At 37.7% G+C, this 16987-nt stretch overlaps 1 pseudogene; it reads right to left on the bottom strand.

Moving 5' to 3' along the window:
• Nucleotides 1-7877: 7877 nt before the first annotated feature.
• On the bottom strand, nt 7878-8354 carry LOC112310544 (small ribosomal subunit protein uS13-like; annotated as a pseudogene).
• Nucleotides 8355-16987: the final 8633 nt, after the last annotated feature.

Genomic DNA, 16987 nt, shown 5'->3' with positions numbered 1-16987 from the left:
CATAGATAAATCAGGAGAAACATCGGGGGAACAAAGCAGACTGTGCAACCCAGGGCACCAGCACAGAAAAATAAAGCCTCAAACCTCTGATTGAAAACATCTGTGGGGGTTGAAGAGGCAGTAGAAGAAACTCCCAGCCTCACAGGAGAGTTGGTTGGAGAGACCCACAGGGGCCTAAAGTGTGCACAAGCTCACCCACTCAGGAATCAGCACCAGAGGGGACCAACTTCATTGTGGGTAGTGGAGGGAGTGACTGAAATCCAGCAGGGAGTGGAGCAAGCACCATTGATCCCTATTGGCCCCTCCCCCACTTACAGCATCAAAGTGTAGCTACCAGCCTTACCCCACCCTGGTGGACACCTAAGGCTCCACCCCTTTACCTAATAGGCACGACAAGACAAAAAAAAAATGGCCCAAATGAAAGAACAGATCAGAGCTCCAGAAAAAATACAACTAAGCAATGAAGAGATAGCCAACCTATCAGATGCACAGTTCAAAACACTGGTAATCAAGAAGCTCACAGAGTTGGTTGAATTTGGTCACAAATTAGATGAAAAAATGAAGGCTATCTAAGAGAAACAAAGGAAAATGTACAGGGAACCAATAGTGATGGGAAGGAAACTGGGACTCAAATCAACGATGTGGACCAGAAGGAAGAAAGAAGCATCCAACCAGAAAAGAATGAAGAAACAAGAATTCAAAAAAAATGAGGAGAGGCTTAGAAACCTCCAGGACACCTTGAAACATTCCAACATGTGAATTATAGGGGACCAGAAGGAGAAGAGGAAGAACAAAAAATCAAAAACTTATTTGAACAAATAATGAAGGAGAACTTCCCTAATCTGGCAAAGAAAATAGACTTCCAGGAAGTCCAGGAAGCTCAGAGAGTCCCAAAGAAGCTGGACCCAAGGAGGAACACACCAAGGCACATCATCATTACATTACCCAAGATTACACAGAAGGAGAGAATCTTAGAAGCAGCAGGAGAAAAGGAGACAGTTACATTCAAAGGGGTTCCCATAAGACTGTCAGCTAATTTCTCAAGAGACCTTATAGGCAAAAAGGGGCTGGCATGACGTACTCAAAGTCATGAAAGGCAAGGACCTACACCCAAGATTACTGTATCCAGCAAAGCTATCATTTGGAATGGAAGGGCAGATAAAGTGCTTCTCAGGGAAGGTCAAGTTAAAGGAGTTCATCATCACCCAGCCCTTATTCTAGGAAATGTTAAAGGGAGTTACCTAAGAAAAAGAAGATAAAAAATATGAACAGTAAAAATGACAGCAAACTAACAAACAAACAGCAAACTCACAGTTATTAACAACCACACCTAAAACAAAAACAAAAGCAAACTAAGCAAACAACTAGAACAGGAACAGAACCACAGAAATGGAGATCACATGGAGGGTTATCAACAGGGGAGTGGGAGGGAGAGAGAGGGGTGAAAGGTGCAGAGAATAAGTAGTATAAATGGTAGGTAGAAAATAGACAGGGGGAGGGTAAGAATAGTATAGGTAATGTAGAAGCCAAAGAACTTATAAGTATGACCCATGGACATGAACTATAGGGGGGGGGAATGTGGGAGGGAGAGTGTGGGCAGGATGGAGTGGAGTGAAGGGGGGAAATGAGAGAACTGTAGTAGCATAATTAATAAATATATTTAAAAAAAAAGAATTTTCCAGGTCACAAGGGCCTGAAACTAGATACCAACCTCAAAGAAATAACTCAAATTAATGGAGATTGAATGGCATGCTATTAAACAATGAATGACTTAAGAATGAGATCAAGGAAGAAATCAGAAAGTGCCTTCAAACAAATGAAAATAAACTCACAAGGGTCTAAAACTTATGTAACATAGTGAAGGCAGTCCTGAGGGGGAAGTTCATAGCGATACAGGCCTACCTATAAAAGACAGAAACATTTGAAATAAACAACCTAAGCCTACATCTACCAGAACTGGAGGAACAACAACAAACAAATCCCAGAGTGAGTAGAAGGAAGGAAATAATGAAGATCAGAGCAGAATTGTACAACCAAGAAACTAGAAGTACAATTCTTAGGATAAATAAATCTTGGACCTGGTTCTTTGAAAAGATAAACAAAATCAACAAACCTTTAATCTGATTTATCAAAAGAAACAGAGAGAAGACCCAAAAAAGAAAATCAGAAATGAAGGAGGAGAGATTACAACTGATAGCGCAGAAATACAAAGGATCCACCAAATTACTATGAACAACTATATGCCAAGAAATTTGAAAACCTAGGTGAAATGGTGAAATTTCTTGAAAAGTATAACCTTGGAAACCTGAATGAAGAAGAAACAGAAAGCATGAATAGACTGTTAACAGCTAGTAAAATTGAGGCAGTAATCCAAAATCTCCTGGCACACAAAAATCTTTGCCCAGACAGTTTCACAGGATAATTTTACAAAACATTTATGGAAGAGCTAACCCCTATCTTTCTCCGACTATTTAAAAAAAATCCGAAAAATAGAGAAGACTCACGTGCTCTTTTTACAAAGACAGCATCATCCTAATCCCAAAATCACATAAAGACATAACAAAAAGAGAAACCTACAGCCCAATATGGCTGATGAACATAGACAGTAAAATCCTCAAGAAAATATTGGCAAACCACATCAAGCAATACAATAAAAAGATCATATACCATGATCAAGTGGGATTCATTCTAGGTATACAAGGATGGTACGTATTTGCAAATCAATAAACATAATACATTACAAAACCAAAGGAAAGACAAAAATCACATGATAATATCGATATATGCAGAAAAAGCATTTGATAAGGAACAGCATCCATTTATGATAAAAGCACTCAGAAAAATGGGCATAGAGGGAGCATATATAAACATAGTAAAGGCCATTTATGAGAACACTACAGCAAACATCATACTCAATAGGCAAAAACTAAAACATTTTCCATTAAGATAAGGAAAAAGACAAGGATGTCTGCTTTTTCTATTCTATTCAATATAGTTTTGGAGGTCCTAGCCACAGGGATCAGACAAGGGAAAGAAATAAAAGGCATCCAAACTGGAAAGGAGGAAGTAAAATTGTCATTGTTGTAGATGACATGATAGTATATATTGAAAATCCTATGCACTCCACCAAAACGCTACTCAACCAAATAAGTAAATTTGGCAAAACAATGGGATACAAAGTCAATATTCAGAAATCAATGGCATTCTTGTGCACTAATAATGAAATATCACAAAAATAGCCTGGGGAAAACATCCCATTTACCAGAGCAACAAGAAAAATAAAGGACCTAGGAACAAACCTAACGGAGGAGGTAAAAGACCTGTACTCAGAAAACTATACACATTGAAGAAAGTAAGGAACACACAAATATATGGAAGCATAAACCATGTTCATGGATTAGAATAATTAACATAATTAAAATGTCCATACTACCGAAACCAATCTATAGATTCAACGTCATTCTTATTAAAATAGTAATGATCCATTTCATGCATCTAGAACAAATACTTCATAAATATATATGGAACCAAAAAGACCCCGGATAGCCTCAGCAATCTTCAGAAAGAAGAAGAAAATAGGAGGGATCACCATACCTGACATCAAATTATACTACAAGGTTACGATAATCAAAACAGTCAGGTACTGGTATAGGAACAGACACATGGATGAATAGAACAGAAAAGAGAGCCCACAACTAAACCCATGTCTCTATGGTCAACTAATATTTTACAAAGGGGGCATGAGCATACACTGGAGTAAAAACATCCTCTTCAATAAATGATGTTGGGAGAACTGGACTGGTACATGCAAAAAAATGAAACTAGGCCATCAACTTACACAACACACCAGAATAACCTCAAAGTGGATAAAAGACTTAAATATAAGTCATGACACAATGAGAGTCCTAGAGGAAAACATAGGCAGGAAAATATCAGATAACCCACGTAGCAATATTTTTGCCAATATATCTCCCAAGGTAAGGAAAAAAAAAACAAATAGGACAACATCAAATTAATAAAAGCTTCTGCACAGCTAAAGAAACCATCAGCAAAATAAAAAGGGAACCGGCATTATGGGAGAATCTATTTGCCAATGGTACATTGGACAATGGTTTGACCTCTAAAATATACAAAGAACTCATATGACTCAACACCAGGAAGAGAAACAACCCAATTAAAAAATGGGCAAAGGACCTGAATAGACACTTCTCCAAGGAAGACATATAAATGGCCCATAGGCACATGAAAAGATATTCAACATTACCAGCCATCACAGAGATGCAAATTTAAGCCACAATGAGATATCATCTGACACCTGTCAGAATGGCCATGATTAATAAATAAAGAAACAAATGCTGGTGGAGGTGCAGATAAAGTGAATCCTAGCACAGTATTGGTGGGAATGCAGACTCTTGCAGCCACCATGGGAAACTGTATGAAATTTCCTCAAATGCTAAAAATGGAACTACCTTTTGACCCAGCTAATTTGCTTCTGGGAATATACGCTAAGAATCCCAAATCACTAATTTAAAAGAACTTACGCACACCTATGTTCATGGCAACACTATTTACAATAGCCAAGTGCTGGAAATAGCCTAAGTGCTCATCAGTAGATGAGTGAATTAAAAAAAAAACTACATTTACAAAATGGAGTACTATGCAATGAAAGAAAGAAGGAACTCCTACCTTTTGCAATAGCATGGATGGACCTGGAGAGTATCATGCTAAGTGAAGTAAACCAGATGGTGAAAGACAAATACCATATGATCTCACCTATAAGAGGAATCTAATGACAAAATAAACTAATGAACAAAACAGAACCACAGGCATGGAAACATGAAACAGACTGATAGTGACCAGAAGTGAAGAGGGAGAGTGATATTGGTGGAAAGAAGGGGAAGAAACTAGACAAAGAACATGTATGAATGATGCACACACATAGACAATGGTGTGGGACTTGACTGTGGGAGTGGGAGGTGGGATGAATGGAGGAGGGCAAGGGGGAAAATTTGTGACAACTGTAATAGAACAACAATAAAAAATCTTTAAAAAACATATTCTCAAATGTTGATATAATACATTATTGTTTTTAGTTTCTGTAAATTAAATGTAAGATGATATAAACTGTTTTAGAGCTTAGACTCTATGATAATATATATAGAATTTCAAATTAGCTGTGATTGTTTTATAAATGGAACATCAAATTCAGTAATGCTGAATATGTGAGATGGGATAGATACAACATGCAATCCAATAGTTAAAGTTTGGTTCATTTTTTAAAATTTTTAAATCTTTATTGTATTTTTTCCATTACCATTTAGTCCCCTTATGCTCCCTTCCCCCCCCCCCCCACCGGCAATCACCACACTATTGTCCATGTCCATGAGTCCTTTTCCCTTTTTGCTCAGTCCCCCCACCCCCTTACCTCCTCTCCCCCACCCTACCAGCTGTCATCCTGCTCTCCATCTGAGTCTGGTTCAAAGTTAACAGGTATTATAGCATCAAACACAGTGTAGATATCTCTGTTTGGAAGTGGTAATATAAATATGCAAATTAGAATGTTTAGTGTTCTTTACATGCTAAAATAGGAAAGAAAAAAAAAAACTATTCCCAAACTTTCAAGTAGAAACTTTTCATTTTGAGGATAGAATGTACAAAATATTCAATTTGTTTCTCTGATATCTTCTTTCCTTATACTGAATTAAACATGTTTATTAACATTCTTGTAGCTGCAACTAAAAAAATATTATAAGTAGCTAAAACAGTCAGTACATTTTACTATCTCAGTTAAGAAATATGAAATATATGGTATTTGTCCCTCGCCGCCTGGCTTATTTCACTAAGCATAATGCTCTCCAGTTCCATCCATGCTGTCACAAAGGCTATAAGCTCCTTCTTTCTCTCTGCTGTGTAGAATTCCATTGTGTAAATGTACCATAGTTTTGGGATCCACTCATTTGCTGAGGGGCACTTAGGTTGCTTCCAGTACTTGGCTATTGTAAATTGTGCTGCTATGAACATTGGGGTGCATAGGTTCTTTTGGATTGGTGTTTCAGGCTTCTTAGGGCATAATCCCAGCAGTGGAATTGCTGGGTCAAAGGGCAGTTCCATTTTTAGTTTTCTGAGGAAATTCCATACTGTTTTCCACAGTGGCCGCACCATTCTGCATTCCCACCAACAATGTACTAGGGTTCCCTTTTCTCTGCATCCTCTCCAACATTTATTTGTTTATTTGTCAACATTAAAAAAATTAAAAAAGGGGCAGAACACATAAATCGACACATCTTCAAAGTGGACATACAGGTAGCCAACAGACAAATAAAAAGATGCTTAATGTCACTAATCATCAGACAAATGCAAATTAAAACCACAATGAGATACCACTTCACACCAGTCAGAATGGTTATCATCAATAAATCAACAAACAACAAGTGTTGGTGAGAAATGTAGAAAGGGGAGCCCTCATATATTGTTGGTGGGAATGCAGACTGGTGAAGCCATTGTGGAAAGCAGTATGGATTTATCTCAAAAAGTTAAAAATAGAACTACCATACAAATCAGTAATTCCACTTCTGAGTATTTATCTGAAGAAAAGGAAACTGCTAAGTTGAAAAGATATATGCACCCCTATGTTCACTGCAGCAAACCTAGGTGTCTTTTGATAAATGAATGGTTAAATAAGATGTGAAGGTATTATGGTGAGTAAAATAAGTCAGACATAGATAGACAAATATCATATAAGTTCTCTTATATGTGGTTCGTAAAAAACAAAACAAACGAACATACAAAACAAAAACAGACTCATAGAAAAAGAACAAATTGATATTTGCCAGAGGGAATGGGAGTGGGTGGGTGAATTAAAAGGTGAAGGGGAACAGAGGTACACACTTCCAGTTATAAAATGAATAAGACATGGAGATATAGTGTACTGCACAGGTATATAGTCAATAATATTGTAATAGATTTGTACAGTGACCGACAATTACTAGATTAATTTTTGTGATCACACCATCAGATATATAAATGTCAAATAACTATGTTGTGCAAGTAAAATTAACATAATATTGTATGCCAAATATACTTTAATAAAATTTTAAAAAGAAGAAATATGAAACTCTGAGATACTAATGGTTGGTTAAGAGATGGTATAATGTCATCAAAGATCCAAGTTCATTCCTTCTATTCTGCCAGTCTTACGAATTTGGTTACTTGTGTTGGCAAAATGGTTGCAGCATTTTGTGATCCAGGTAACACATTCTTATATATTTAATTTCATAAATCCTTTCTTTTTTGTGAGCAAGTAAACCTATATCTTACAACACCTACTCTTACATTTTTTCAAGGAAGAGAAATGGGATTTCCTTGATTTGTTTAGACTAATCACAGTGTATCCCCTGAAACTGGAGAGATAAGATCCCTGAGGCATTAGGCCAGCCAATTGCTGAACAAAATATGGGTATGAGTAGTTATGAATAAGGAAGGAATGGGTGCTGAGTAGGTAAACAGAGGGATAACTAGTAGTACATGCTATCCAATGTTGTGTTAAGTATTCAGATGTTTTGTGTTGTTATTGGTTCTACTTTTAAAGAAAGCACTGTGTCCAGAATAGTATTTGTATTGGTGTGGGTATAGGTGAAAAGCTTTTAAGTCAGGAATTATTAATCAGAGTACCTAATCCAAAAAAAAATGTAGGTAGACATCTTTAAATTTCTTAAGAGGAATTCTCCATCTTAATGAATATAAATTCTGGTACTTAGAATTCATGAAGGATGAAATGAAATTGTTTCTATAACTTATCCTTAGTGCTGATGTCTGTCAATTCCAGTGGGCATTTTTAGGTGAATAAACTATTTATTTAACAGACAATGCATACAGACTTATTTCTTCTTGGATACATCCATAGTGTATCTCCCGTGGCCCATGGTCCTGGTGTGCTGGTCTTGAACAGGAAGACCCCAAAAGTGGTGCAGACCTCTGTGAGTCTGAATTTTCTTCAGATGCTCCAGGTCTTCATGGAGCTTGCAGTCCAGACCACTGGCCAAGACCTGGCTGTATTTTGCATCCTTTTTGTCCTTCTGTACATTCAAGAATCAGTCTGGGATCTTGTACTGGTGTGGATTCTGCATAATGGTGATCATACATTCCACCTCATCCTCTGTGAGATATCCTGCCTTTTTGGTGAGGTTGATGTCTGCTTTCCTCAACATCATTGAGCATATCTATCCTACACCCTTAATTGCAGTGATGGCAAAGGCTATTTTCTGTTGCCCATAGATATCGGTGTTGAGTACTCACAAAATGTGCTGTAACTTTTCAGGTAACAATAGAAACGTGGCAGCAGCCCCAGTGGACATGTAGGCTTCCTGTAGAAGAGCCCAGTAGGTATTTGTTTTGATTGTTTTTTTTAAATCCTCACCAGAGGGTATGTTTATTGATGAGAGAGAGAGAGAGAGAGAGAGAGAGAGAGAGAGAGAGAGAGAGAGAGAGAGAGAGATGGTGATGCAAGAGAGAAATGCAGGTTGGTTACCTTCTGTAAACACTCCAACTGGGGATCAAGGTTGCAGCCCAAGTATGTGCCCAGAATGGGAATTGAGCCCACAACCTTTTGGTGTAGAGCACCACACTCCAACCAACTGAACCACCCATCCAGGGCTGATTGTTCTTTTTTGAATGATTGACCAGTTGTTCATGGGATTGAAACTGGTATATATTTTTCTTAGTATAAATGAAATTAATCTAATGTTAAAATTTTTAAATGAGTGTAGTGGATTTGGCATTAGGTAAAGAACATGGTTTGTGCTCAACTGGAAATAGAAATAAGGAAAAAAGACAAAAAGTTCTGTGTCACTGTTTATTCTTTTATTCTTTCTTGTTCTCACCAGTACCAGATCTTAAAAAAATAAACTACCTATATAGCAGCACTGTAGCTACTCAATACTGATTTCAAATGTTAAACATATAAGCTGTTAGAGGATATAGTGGAATTTTCCTTGTTTCTAGAAAGTTAGTGCAAACTCTATTCAGGATGGTCTTACACAGAAAGAGTAAAAAGAAATCATATGTATTTGACCTCTATATTCCTCAAAACCATTTATGGCATTGCTCTTCTCTCTTTGTCCTAATTTTGTACAATGAGAAGATCTTTATTCAGAGGTCTAGCACATTTTGTTCCCTCAGAAAATAAGGAAAAAAAATCTAAAAATGAGAAAAGAAGGAATTAGTGAAAAGGGGATGAAGATTAAAAGTACTTGAGCTGAAACAAGATAATCCTAAGGTCATAAAGTATGAGAAGTAGTAGGGCTGATGTACTTGAATCCAAAATTTTTACTTGACAGATGTGGAGGATGATACTTAGAGGGGGCAGATAACTTAGGAAGGCTCAAATATCTAATTTACAAAAGATGTGAGCAGATGACTTAGGAAGGCTCAAATATCTAATTTACAAAAGATGTAGCACACAAATGCAGGTCTGCTTGACTCTCATGCATTTACTTCACTTTCTTCACTGTTTTACCAAGGATTTTCTGAGTATTCAATACATGTTGCTTTTGCAGTAACATTTGAGCTTTTATACAGGGGGCTACTTTACATGTAAGAGCAACAGTTGCAGGAATCTACCAACACAAACAAAAAACGCACAGCAGTAACAGAGCCCAGAAGGAGTACTTTCTTCAGCAAAGTTCCTTGGCAGGATGCAGAATTAGCTAGAGGGAATGAGTCATCAATTGACATTGGTGAAAAAAGTAATTGCCACAGATAGATTTTCTTTTTTCTTTTCCTATTTTTCGCATTTAATTGATTCACTCATTATCTTGTCATACCCATAATGGGGCAGTGATAGGAATATCTGCTTTATTAATGACTTTTTCACACCTGAAGTGTTGAGATCATCACAAATAAATTTCTGTTATTCCCAGAAGAGATTTAGAAAAAAAAATAGAAAGCAAAGATTTCAAACAAATGTCTGAATGCCATGGAGATTTTATGCTTTCTTTCTAATCTTAATGTTGTTATTATTATTACAATATGTGGCACTGCCAATGTATTTAAAGTTGTCAGGGGCAGGAGAAAATTCTTATATATATTTTACAGCAACAATAATAAAAATATCATTTTTATGTTTTTCTGTGAGACTTATCATTGGTCTTTAAAAATTTTGTTTATTAAAATTATTAATAAACATTTTACTTTGTTAATGGTTACTAGCTATAAATTGCAGTTTTACTTTACTCATAGTCTAGCATTTGTTTTCCAAATCAAAGAAGCTGGCCATTTTATAGATGAGGATGTATTCTTCTTTGGGTTTTAATAGCCATTGAGACTCCAGCCCCAGAGGTTTCTATGGGGATGATGCTTATTTATAGATGCAAAATTTGCAGCATCAGTTCTCATATCCTAGAATAACCAAAGCTCCTATTAGGCAGAGTGCTTGAAAATTAATTTTTTCATACCTTGTATCGACTCTCTGATGACTTTCAAGGTAATTTCAGTGGGCTATTTGTAGGAGCTAATCACCTATTAAGCAAGATGTCTGATAAGCCATGCTGTTCAGAAAAAAAGAAGAAAATATAAATAACTAGCTTATTTCACTTAGGAAAACATTCACCGGGTTCATTCGTATTGTCACAAAAGATAAGATTCCCTTCTTTTTATGACTGAGTAATATTCCATTCTGTAAATTTAGCACAGCTTTTTTATCTACTCATATATTTATGGGCACTGGGCTGCTTCCAAATCTTGCCTATTGTAAATAGCACTGCTAGGAGCATAGGGATGCATATATTCTTTCAAACTCATTATTCAGGCTTCTGAAGATATATTCCCAAAAGTGAAATCACTGGGCAATGAGAAAGTTCTATTTTTATTTATTTATTTATTTTAAAAAATTTATTGTTATTCAATTATAGTTGTCTGCATTTTATCCCCATCCCCCAACCCCACCCCAGCCAATCCCACCTCCCTCCCCCACCTCTACCCTCCCCCTTGATTTTGTCCATGTGTACTTGAACAGACACTTCTCCAAGGAAGACATAGAGGGCCCAGAGACATATGAAAAGATGCTCAGCAGCACTAGCCATCATAGAGATGAAAATTGAAACCACAATGAGGTACCATTTCACATGGGTCAGAGTGGCCAACATAAACAATTCAACAAATAAATGTTGGAGAGGATGCGGAGAAAAGGGAACCCTAGTACATTGTTGGTGGGAATGCAGACTGGTGAGGCCATTGTGGAAAACACTGTGGAATTTCCTCAGAAAACTAAAAATGGAACTTCCCTTGGAGCCAGCAATTCTGCTGCTGGGATTATGCCCTAAGAAGCCTGAAACACCCATCCAAAAGAACCTATGCACCCCAATGTTCATAGCAGCACAATTTACAATAGCCAAGTACTGGAAGCAACCTAAGTGCCCATCAGCAAATGAGTGGATCCCAAAACTATGGTACATTTACACAATGGAATTCTATGCAGCAGAGAGAAAGAAGGAGCTTATGCCCTTTGCGACAGCATGGATGGAACTAGAGAGCATTATGCTAAGTGAAATAAGCCAGGCGGTGAGGGACAAATACCATATGATCTCACCTTTAACTGGAACATAATCAACAAAAGAAAAAAGCAAACAAAATATAACCAGAGACATTGAAATTAAGAACAATGTAACAATAGCCAGAGGAGAGTGGGGAGGGGTTAGTGGGGAGAGGGGTTTACAGGAGATTCTATTTTTAATTTTATTTTTTGAGGAAAATCACTTCTTCTTTCCACAGTGGCTGCACCAATCTGCATTCCCAACAACAGTGCACAAAGATAAAAAGGTGAAAGGGTTAAACAAAGGGGGAAAAAGAAAACCTTATAGGCACAAACAACAGTATGTTTATTACCAGAGAGAAAGTGGAGGGGTGGAAGAGGTAGAAGATGGTATGGGGGGTCAAATGGTGATGGAAGGAAACTTACCTTGTGGTGGTGAAAACAATACAATATACAGATTCTGTGTTACAGGATTGTGTACCTGAAACCTATATAATTCAATTACCCAATGCCATCCCAATAAATTCAATTTAAAATCCCCAAAAGAATATAGACAATTAAAGGCAAGACAAAAAGTATTGGTAAAAATAACTGAATTTTTATGTATAAATTCAGTTTATATATAAAACATGTTGGCAAAATCTCTATCTCACATGAATTTATAAAACAGCAAATATATCAAAAACTATTTTATTGAAAAATTGAGTCTATACTTGAATAATAAGTAATTTCAGGATAAGTAAGTATAGGGCACTATGAGTTGGAACTCAGTTAATTCAAGGCTGTCAAGAAGTAGCACTGGCTGAAAATCCACATAGCCCATTTTGTTAATATTTCTAACCTTTAGATATGTTATTAATAAAGGCTATGAACTAACACATCATATCTTTTATTTTTTAATAATTTTTAAATATATTTATTGATTATGCTATTACAGTTGTCACATTTCCCCCCCTTCACTCCATTCCATCCTGCACACCCCACCCTCCCTATAGTTCATATCCCCCCCTATAGTTCATATCCATGGGTCATACATACAAGTTCTTTGGCTTCTACATTTCCTATACTATTCTTACCCTCCCCCTGTCTATTTTCTACCTACCATTTATACTACTTATTCTCTGTACCTTTCCCCCCTCTCTCTCCCTCCCACTCGCCTGTTGATAACCATCCATGTGATCTCCACTTCTGTGGTTCTGTTCCTGTTCTAGTTGTTTGCTTAGTTTGCTTTTGTTTTTGTTTTAGGTGTGGTTGTTAATAACTGTGAGTTTGCTGTTTGTTTGTTAGTTTGCTGTCATTTTTACTGTTCATATTCTTTATCTTCTTTTTCTTAGATAAATCCTTTTAACATTTCCTAGAATAAGGGCTGGGTGATGATGAACTCCTTTAACTTGACCTTCTCTGAGAAGCACTTTATCTGCCCTTCCATTCCAAATGATAGCTTTGCTGGATACAGTAATCTTGGGTGTAGGTCCTTGCCTTTCATGACATGGAATACTTCTTGCCAGCCCCTTCTTGCCTGTAAGGTCTCTTTTGAGAAATCAGCTGACAGTCTTATGGGAACTCCTTTGTAGGTAACTGTGTTCTTTTATCTTGCTGCTTCTAAGATTCTCTCCTTCTGTTTCATCTTGGCTAATGTGATGATGATGTGCCTTGGTGTGTTCCTCCTTGGGTCCAGCTTCTTTGGGACTCTCTGAGCTTCCTGGACTTCCTGGAAGTCTATTTTCTTTGCCAGATTAGGGAAGTTCTCCTTCATTATTTATTCAAATAAGTTTTCAATTTCTTGCTCTTCCTCTTCTCCTTCTGGCACCCCTATAATTTGGTTGTTGGAATGTTTCAAGATGTCCTGGAGGTTTCTAAGCCTCTCCTCATTTTTTTGAATTCTTGTTTCTTCATTCTTTTCTGGTTGGATGTTTATTTTTTCCTTCTGGTCAGCACCGTTGATTTGAGTCCCAGTTTCCTTCCCATCACTGTTGGTTCCCTGTACATTTTTCTTTGCTTCTCTTATCATAGCCTTCATTTTTTCATCTAATTTGTGACCAAATTCAACCAATTCTGTGAGCTTCCTGATTCCCTGTGTTTTGAAGTGTGCATCTGATAGGCTGGCTATCTCTTCATTGCTTAGTTGTATTTTTTCTGGAGCTTTGATCTGTTCTTTCATTTGGGCTAATTATTTATTTTTTTTATATTGGCGCACCTGTTACATGAAGGGGCAGAGCCTTAGGTGTTCACTGGGGTTGGGTAATGCTGGTAGCTGTGCTGTGACGATGCATGTTGGGGAGGGGCCAATAGGGAGCAATGGCGCTTGCTCCACTCTCTGCCAGATTTCAGTCACTCCCTCCACTACCCACAATCAAACTGGGCCCCTCTGGTGCTGATTCCTGAGTGGGTGAACTTTTGCACACTCTCGGCCCCTGTGCGTCTCTGCAACGAACTCTCCTGTGAGACTGTGAGTTTCTCCCACTGACGCCTCAACCCACACAGGTGTTTTCAATCAGAGGTTTGAGGGTTTATTTCCCCACACTGGAGCCCTGGGTTGTGCAGTCTGCTTCGCATCCCCGGCGTTCCTCCCAGTTTATCTATGCGTGAATGTGGGGTCACAGGGTCTGCCAGCCACCACCTTGTGGGGTCTGCCAGCTGCAGCCTGGCCTGCCCTGTTCCACAATCCACCACCTTGCTGGGTCCACCAGCTGCCGCCCTGCTGTGAGTCCTCTCTGCCTTGCCTGCCCATCCCTGCCCCTCCTACAGGTCTGGATGGATGTTTCTTCTTTATCTCCTTGGTTGTCAGACTTCCATACAGTTCGATTTTCTGTCAGTTCTTGTTGTTCTTTGTTTTTAAATTGTTGTTGCCCTTCTTTTGGTTGTGGGAGGAGTCACAGTGTGTCTACCTACGCTTCCATCTTGGCCGCTCCTATATCAGAGGATCATACATCATATCTTTTACAACAGCTGTGTATAAAAAGGGAATCTTGGGTGAATGAACTATGACTCAGACTTAATAGCATGAACAAGACTGATTTTATACTTTAAGTTACATGTAACAGTCTGTGCATTATCGAATAGCCATACCCTGACTTAAATGACTGGATGGAGTCTGCTTAAATTCAAAGAAGATTTCACTGTCACTCAAATGCTAATTTACCTCAGTTTTGATCACAGAAAAAGAAACAAAGTAGTGAGTGCATTAGAAAAATTACATTCAACTGTGAAATTTGTGGGATTTACCTTGAAAAACAGGTGAGCTCATTTTCATTTGGCTGTTGGTTTCTATATCCTGCTTAGCTTGAGCCTGAGGTTAATTTTTAATCCATTTAGTATTATCTTTCATTTATAATGTGTTGGACACTTTAGTTCATTTTGAATAAGTATAAATTATATTCCACAGTTGTACTAATTCCTTCTGATAATTTGTAGGTAGAGACAGAGATTTGAAAAGATTCAGGTGTCTCCAGATAGGTCATGAGAAATAAATTCAATACATAGTGAAAAGCATAGAGATACAAATCAAATGACAGATTCTTGTATGGGAGAATGCACTCACAAACAACAACTAGAAGGATCAGCACTTTTTAATGGGTTCTCTTTCTCTGGCTCCATGGAGAGAGAGTATTTCAGTCAGATATCACCAACATTAACATCATTACCCTGTATATGGGCAGATGGTCGGCCAGTAATTGTTTATAGGGACAGATGGCAGTTTCTTGTACCCTCTTTCTAGTTTCTGTGTTTTTAAAGCTCAGCAGTTGCAATGTGAAGCCTTCATAGGAACATAAAATACAAACCACTTTAAGTAACTCTGAACCAGTTTCCTTTTTGACTGATGCACTTAAAAGAAACAGTCACAGTTTGAAACTCAATCTGAAGAGAGGTGCTAGGTATGGCACTGTAGGTTATAATTTATAGGAATAGCAGGCTAATTTGGGCTAGGTCTATACACAGACACACAAACTGGCACTAATACAATGAAGAATTGAATCTAATCAAGTATTTGTACTGTAAATTAGAGAAAGGCAAAATTTTAGTAAATACTCAATAATCAAATACCAGCATGTGTTGACTATTTGGCTAGAGTTAATAAAAGCTACAAAAGAAATGCAAGGCCTTGTCCTCACCTAAGTTACCTGACAATGTAAATGGAGAGTGAAATTATTCTCAGAGAGAACACTTAAATACAAGGCAGAGGATGCTAACTGCAAGTGAGTAACCCAAGCATTAGAGCTAGAGAAGATCAAATAGAGTGATTACTGTGGACGTAATAACTTACTAAGAATGGGTAGGCATATGCTGGGCAAGGATAGCATCAGTGATTGTTTTGCAGGTTGACAGAATAATATAAGCAAAGAAACAATTAGAGCAGCATAGACCTAGGTTACAATCCTGTTTTCTTCTTCTTTTCCCTCATTTTTTATTGCTGTATAAGTACAGTTGTCTCCATTTTCCACCCAGTACTCCCCAAGAGCACCCGTCCCCACTTCCAACCCTCAATCCTACCCTGCTTTGGCTTTCACCATGTGTCCTTTAGTTATGTTCCTTGATGACCCTTCCCCCTTGTCCCCTCATTATCTCCTCCCACTTCCCCTCTGGTTACTGTCACTATGTTCTTTATTTCAATGTCTCTGCTCATATTTTTAAATTGTTAGGTATTTATTTATTATTTACTTTTATTATATTCAATTACAGTTGTCTCCATTTTCCCTCCATTACTCTCCCCCACCCCATCCACCCACACCTCCCACCCTCAATCCTACCCCACCTGGGCTTTGTCCATGGGTCCTATATACATGATCCTTCATGACTATTCCCTTTCATTTCCCCATTATTGCCCACCCTCCTTCCCTGTGGTTACTGTCAGGTTAATCTTTATTTCAATGCCTCTGGTTATACTTTGCTTGCTTCCTTGTTTTGTTGATTAGGTTTCCCTTATAAGTGAGATCATATGGTATTTGTCTTTCACTGCCTGGCTTATTTCACTTAGCATAATGCTCTCCAGTTCCATCCATGGGTTGAAGAAGGTATATGTCATGTAGGGTAGGAGGTCCTTCTTTCTTTCTGCTGTGTAGTTTTTGCTTGTGTATATGTACCATAATTTTTTGTGCACTCATTTGCTGATGGCAGCTTAGATTGCTTCCAGCACTTGGCAATTGTAAATGGAGCTACCATCAACACTGGGTGCACAGGTTGTTTTACATTAATGTTTCAGGATTATTAGGGTATAATCACAGCAGTGGAATTGGTGGGTGAATGACTTGACCACCAACTTACACTATACCCAAAAATAAACTCAAAATGGATAAAAGTCTTAAATATAAGTTGTGACACCATAAAAGTCCTAGAGGATAACATAGGCAGGAAAATCTCAGATATTCCACACAGCAATATTTTCAATTACATGTCCCCTAGAGCAGGGGACATAAAGGAAAGAATAAACAAATGGGATTTCTTCAAAATAAAAAGCTTCTG

This window comes from Desmodus rotundus, chromosome X, assembly GCF_022682495.2.
Source record: "Desmodus rotundus isolate HL8 chromosome X, HLdesRot8A.1, whole genome shotgun sequence".
Taxonomy (NCBI): Eukaryota; Metazoa; Chordata; class Mammalia; order Chiroptera; family Phyllostomidae; genus Desmodus; species Desmodus rotundus.
This window is presented reverse-complemented; position numbering and strand designations above follow the sequence as displayed.